At 43.5% G+C, this 6,000-nt stretch overlaps 1 non-coding gene across 1 annotated transcript; it reads left to right on the forward strand.

Moving 5' to 3' along the window:
- The first annotated feature begins 2,243 nt into the window (after nucleotides 1-2,243).
- On the forward strand, nucleotides 2,244-2,318 carry Trnat-ugu (transfer RNA threonine (anticodon UGU)). The gene has a single exon. It is a non-coding gene; the product is annotated as a tRNA-Thr (tRNA).
- The last annotated feature ends 3,682 nt before the right edge of the window (nucleotides 2,319-6,000 follow it).

The raw sequence follows: 6,000 nt of genomic DNA on the forward strand, positions 1-6,000 counted from the left end.
GTCCGGATACTCTTGATTACATAGTGAGAAAAAGAGCACTGAAGTCTTTCTGTGAGACCTCTAATTTCTCTTATTGTTATCGTGGTGATCTTCTCCCTATGTAGGTGGGCACCAACAGAATATCTTCACAATCTTATGAGAAAGTTGGTGACGCTATAGTAACGAAAAGCGCCTTTGTTTTAATTACTGGCACCCCAATTCGTCCATCATATCCGTCGCACACTCTCGCCTTTTTCGCGGTAATGCAAAACAAATTGCCCACCTTTGAACTTTTTCGATCTCCTCCGTCGGTTCCATCTTATGTGGATCCCACACCGCACAGCAATATTTCAGAAGAGGGCGCACAAGAGTGGTGTAAGCACTCTCTTCAGTAGACCTGTTGCACTTTCTAAGTTTTCTGCTAATAAATCGCAGTCTTTCGTTTTCTATACCAACAACATTATCTGTGTGATCGTTCCATTTAAGTTATTTGTAATTGTAATCCTCAAGTATTTAGTTGAATTTAGAGCCTTTATATTTGTGTGATTTTTCGTGTAGCCGAAACTTAGCGGATTCCTTTTAGTTATGTGGATAACTTCACACTTTTTGTTATACGCTGATCAGGCGGTACATTACTACCACCTACCTAACAGCCAGTATGTCCACCTTTAGCAAGGATAACAGCGGCGACGCGTCGAGGCATGGAAGCAATGAGGCGTTGGTGAGAGTTGGCATCTCATCTGCACACACAAGTCACCTAATTCCCGTAAATTCCAGAGAAGGTAGTGACGAGCTCTGAAACCACGTTCTCCCATTCCGGGGACGTGTTAGATCGGGTTCAGATCTGGCGAGCTGGGGGGCCAGCACATCAATTGTAGCTCTCCAATGTGTTCCTTGAAACATTCAATCACACTCCTGACTTTGTGACATGAGGCATTATTTTGTTGGAAAATGCCACTGTCGTCGGGAAATATGATTGTCAGAAGGGGTGTACCTGGTCTGCAGCCGCTTTACAATGGTCCTTGGCCGTCATGGTACCTTGCACGAGCTCCACTGGACCCAGGGACGCCCACGTGAATGTTCTCCAGAGCATAATGGAGCCGCCACTAGCTTGTTCTGTCCCACAGTACGGGTGTCAAGCAGCTGTTCCCCTGGCAGAATGATGGAGCCGACAGCACGTGTCAAGGAGCTGTTCTCCTGGCAGATGACGGAATCGCGGTCTGCCATCGGCATGATGTAGAACGTATCGGGATTCATCAGACCATGCAACGCTCTGCCATTGCGGCAACTTCCTGTGCTGATGATCACGTCCCCATTTCAGTCGTAGCTGGTACATGCAAGGGTCGTCGGCTGTGGAGGCCCATCGTTAGGAGTGTTCTGTGCACTGTGTGTTCAGACACACTTGTACTCGGACCAGCATTAAAATCTGATGTTAGTTCTGGCGCCATTCGCGGCCTGTCCTGTTTTACCAGTCTGCCCAGCCTATGATGTCCTACATCCGTAATGAAGGGTGGCCTCCGAACCCCACGATCTCTGGCGTGATTTTACCTTGATTTCTACTCGTCTTGAAGATCCCACAGCACTTCTCGAACACCCTATAAGTCGTGCAGTTTCCGAAACGCTCCTACCGAACGACGCTGCTATTGTCTGGACGGGTTAATATCGACAGTAGGTCGGTGATCATAATGTTCTGGCTAATCAGTGTACTGAGTCAATTACCACTTTTTGTACCAAACAGATATCGTGTCTAAATCATTTTGCATTTGATTTTGATTATCTGATAACTTCCAAAGACGGTAAATAACTGCATCGTCTGCAAACAATCTAAGAGGGATTCTCAGATCGTCTCCTATGTCATTTATATAGATCAGGGACAGAAAAGGGCCTATAACCCTTCCTTGTGGAACCCCAGATATTACTTCTGTTTTACACGTTACCACAAATTGTGATCTTTCTAACAGTAAATCACGAATACATTCACATAACTGAGGCGATAGGGATGCAACTTGATTATAAATGTATATACTTACATGGATATGGTGTATCTTTTTTCAGACATGTCCGAATACCGGCCATGACGTTACTCTTCTGTGCGGATGCACACATGTTTGCCCGAACTCGTACGGGACTTGGTAAGAGTGTCTTCCACGACTAATGATTGTGTTGGGTAGGGACACTACGAATGTAGTGTGTGGACATATAAGGTGACAATGTCCCGCGGGAGGCGTGCGCGAGATAGTCCCCGCAGTCACACTATCATCTGTGCCCTCGGTGGCTCACATGGATAGAGCGTCTGCCATGTAAGCAGGAGATCCCAGGTTCGAGTCCTGGTCGGGGCATACATTTTCACCTGTCCCCATTGATATATATAAACGCCCGTTAGCAGCTGAAGCTATTAATATAATTCTAATTTGATTAGAAATCAGTCGTGACGGACGGTGCTGCAAGCCTTCTTGAAATCGAAAAATATGGAACCAATTTGACATCCGCTGTCGATACCATTCATTACTTCGTGAGAATAAAGAGCTACTTGTTTATCACAAGAACAATATTTTCTGAATCCTTGCCTATTTTTGTCAATAAATCGTTTTCATCGAGTTAATTCATAATATTCGATCACAGTGTATGTTCCAAAGTCCTATTGCAAATAGATGTTAATGATATGTACTTTAGCGGATTACTGCTATTTTCTTTTTTGGGTGACTTGTGCGAAGTTCCATTCTTTGGGTATGGATACTTTGAATATCGAGCGGTTTGTATGATTGCTACGTATGGAGCTATTGTGCCAGTATTCTCTGAAAGGAAACTAACTGGTATACAATCTGGATAGGAGGTCTTGCCTTAAATGATTTAAGCTGCTTCGCTACGCCGGGGATATCTACTTCTAAGTTGTTCATGTTGGCAGTTGACCTAGATTCGAATTCTGGAATATTTACTTCGTCCTCTTTGGTGAAGGAATTTCGGAAATCCGTATTTTGTAACTCTATTTTAGTGGCACTGTTATTAGTGACATCACCGTTGTTATTGCGCAATAAAGGTATTGATTGCGTCTTGGTCCTGGTGTAGTTTACATCTGACCAGAATCTCTTTGGGTTTTCTGCCAGATTTAGAGACAGTTTCGCTATGGAAACCGTTAAAACCATCTCTCATTGAAGATCGCTCTAAATCTCGGGCTTCCGTAAAACTTCATCAATCTTCACCTTGGTTCATTTTTCGCTTCCTCTATTTACAGCTTGCTTAACATTGAAGGTGAGTCTCTTTCAGTACTCCAATGATATACATAGTATGCGCTATACCCATACGAAGTGATCACTATTCGCGTTAGTGTACACTCGATGATGACTGCCTTGCTGTACTGTTGTTCCTTGGGATTGACAGAAAGAATACCGGTAGACTGTAACGGAGAGAAAACCATCGTTGATGTTTGATTTTGTATTAAATTCTCGGGACAACATCGGTAGAGGAAACTGAGTTGCCATGTGGAAGATGTACGTGGCCGAGACAGAGCAACTAGAAAAAATGGCATAGGACTTGAGAATGATAGCAAATTGGCACCGTATGTTCTTTGGCCCTTTCCCTGGACAGAAACCACACCACCCAAGCGCCTCTGCATCCGAACAGAGCACTGAGACAATCAGATGTGTTTGCATGAAGTTCTGTTTGTGACATGCTCGAAGCGAGGACGTCGGACCGACACAGAGAGTTTCACTGGACCAAAGGTACCTCTGCAGTGACAAGAGCACAGCGTGTCCAATGAGTACTCCGGCTCTTCTTCTTCGAGTCTCAACCTGCTCCATTCAACAACGTAATACAAGTCAGAGACGAAAAATCGCTATTTTCGCTCTGACCTTTACATTTTAAATGTTTTGCAATGACAGGCTGTGACGAAGCAAGCTGGGATCTTTTTGCTTCCTCTCTTGTTTTGCCATCTGCCTCTTTAAATGCACTTTATTGTCATTTTTCCCTAATTACCGTTAACATACATGAGTATAATCTGCATTTCCATAAAGAGAAAGACTGGCCCTCAGTCTTAAGGAATATAGCACCAGGTCTAATTTTGTGCTTAGTTTTGTGTATGTTATTAATTTCCTAATTTATTTCGACTATTTGTAGTTAATACCTTTGTTATAGGGTGAGATCAGTAATTGTTTCTTGACTTAGATTCTATTGCTGACTTACAAACAAATATAAATTTTGTACTAATTATAAACATTTGGAAGGAGAACAACTAGGATTCTTTAAGTATTTATTTGGCTCTATTCGAAAACATTTTTAGTAAAGCCAGCTTTTAAATAATTCTAAAATAATTACCAGGTTTGTCAAAAGTATTGTTTGTATAACTGAATCTGTTAATTGCATTATTTAAACGAATAATTCTGTCTAACCTTAATGGTAGAGGGTACTATTAAAAAGAAGGAATCAGTTAATTAAATGAGTTATGCTTTTAATCGTAATTTCTGTAAACTAAACATCGAACAATGTATAGTTTCAGTGCCTGTTATTGCGAGGATATACAAAGGATCGATTTTTGGTTCCGAGACAGTCAGCGCATGGCCGATTTTCAGACGGGAAGTATGCATCAACTTAACAGTGGATGAAGTGTAACACAAATAGGTCATCTGTTAGAACAGTGTCTGTTTAATTTATTTAAGAAATAGTGTCACATGTACCGTATTATTCTGTAAGAACTGTGTGGTTAGGTTCTTACTGCTCATAGATGTTCAACAGCAAACTATAGTAGCAGTATGTTGGTATTTACCTGCAACATATTAATGAAGCTTACCAACATTTAGGAAAAGCGAACTGGCCATATAATTGTGTAATGTTGTGGGGGTTGTGAACATTGAAACTAAAGAGCTGTAAAACACAACTTTGCAACTGACGGATACATCATTTACATTAGTTAGTGTTGAACTTCCGCCCCCACCCCCACCCCCATTTTCAGCCAATATAACAATGCAATACGTCGACACTGAGGACTACCAACGAAGAAATGAAGCAGGCAAAAGTCACAAAGTATCTTCTGCATCTACCCGAACATCTGCATCTGCACTATCCGATTAAAAGTGTGCAGGCACCCATACGTAGTTCGGAATTAACCACAGCATTTAACGAGAAACTGTCCTGCCACTACAAACGAGGGCGGGGACTATCTTGTTGTCACAACAGAATGGGTCGTTCAGGAGAACACAGTCACTTCGAGCGTGGACTATGCCATTGAATGTCAGTTAAGTAATAGACCAACCAGGGATGCATCAGTCCTTCTTAAGTCCCCCACTCCCCCCCCCCCCCCCAAGTCACTGTAATTATGGAGTGGAAACACGAAGGAATTTTTTTTTTCCTTTATTGTAATTTTAATCACCTCAGACAAGGCGGGCAGGCAGCAGCACATTACCCTGCTCTTCAGTCTTGAGTGGTACAATAACATGACAAACAGGTGGCACAGACAATACAATAAAAACGGCGGGCAAAAAATGTAGATACAAAAAACAGTAAACATGAAGCCGTTCACGCTGGATGAGAAAAAACACTAACACTTGTTGACACAGAGCACATAAGACGGATGACTGCGACGGCACACGTGAACAGTGGTGGCGTGACGGCGAAAGGACACTGAACACAAAACGAAGACACACACACGAGACACTGATGGCGATGATCTTCGGCGCGCGAATGTTCACTGAGCATGTGCGAGTCCGGGGACCTGCCAAGGGAGGGGGTGGAGGAAGGGGACAGGGAGAGGGGAGGGCAGATGCCATGGGCAAGGGAGACAGGGGGAGGGGAGGGAAAAAAAGGAGGGGGGAGCCCGGTTGAAGAGGGGTGGAGGAAGGGGACGGGGAAAAAGGAAAGAGAAGGGAGGGAGGGTGCCAAGTGGAGAGGCCACAGGAAGTGGGGGCGGGAAGGATTAAAGTTGATAGGAGCACGAAGGAACAACCGCAGCTAAATAAGACCAGGTACACCTCACGAACTGACGTCGAGCAGTATGGAGGGTGGTTGTAAGAAACCGCATAAAACCAAAGG

The sequence above is a fragment of the Schistocerca gregaria genome, chromosome 1 (genome assembly GCF_023897955.1).
Source record: "Schistocerca gregaria isolate iqSchGreg1 chromosome 1, iqSchGreg1.2, whole genome shotgun sequence".
Classification (NCBI taxonomy): Eukaryota; Metazoa; Arthropoda; class Insecta; order Orthoptera; family Acrididae; genus Schistocerca; species Schistocerca gregaria.